At 53.4% G+C, this 609-nt stretch overlaps 1 protein-coding gene across 8 annotated transcripts in view; it reads right to left on the bottom strand.

Annotated features, from left to right (window-relative positions):
• The window catches only part of PLEKHA5 (pleckstrin homology domain containing A5), an 83,014-nt gene that overhangs the window by 80,692 nt on the left and 1,713 nt on the right, over positions 1–609 (bottom strand). The gene's annotated exons all lie outside the window — the stretch shown is intronic.

Here is a 609-nt window from a genome sequence, read left to right as displayed (position 1 = left end):
GGTGACAGAGCGCAGGGTAAGAGGGGACACGGGTGACAGAGCGCAGGGTAAGAGGGGACACAGGTGACAGAGCGCATGGTAAGAGGGGACACAGGTGACAATCTGCAAAGTTGGGGGTTAAAGTGATGTGAGGGTATACACAGACCACAGTGTGCAGGGTGAGGGGGGTACACAAATACAGTGTATAAGGTCAGAACAGGTAAAAATAAGGGGTGAAAGAAGCAAAGTTCAGGGCAAAAGAAGACACAGGTGACTGAATGCCAGGTGGGGGGGGCAGAGATTAAAGCTTGCAAAGGGTGAGGGGGACACAGGTGACCACATGCAGGAAGATGAGTACTGACACAAGTGACAACAATCAGGGGAGGGGGCACAGGTAACAGTGTGTGCAGTACAGGGGGGAAGAGGGGAAAGCATTCAGAGTAAGAAGGGACACAGGTGACAGCGTGCCAAGTATGGGGGCTTGGACAGCATGCATGGTGGGGACATAGGTGACAGTATGCCTGGGGAGGGGGGCACAAAAGATAACAAGTAGGGGGTAAAGTGGGACAAAGTGCAATATATACAGGGGATTAGCAGGGAGACAGGTGACAGGCAATCAGGGTGGGGGGG

Source organism: Pyxicephalus adspersus, chromosome 2, assembly GCF_032062135.1.
Source record: "Pyxicephalus adspersus chromosome 2, UCB_Pads_2.0, whole genome shotgun sequence".
NCBI lineage: Eukaryota > Metazoa > Chordata > Amphibia > Anura > Pyxicephalidae > Pyxicephalus > Pyxicephalus adspersus.
Note: the sequence above shows the minus strand (reverse complement) of the source record. Positions and strands in the feature narration are given on the sequence as shown.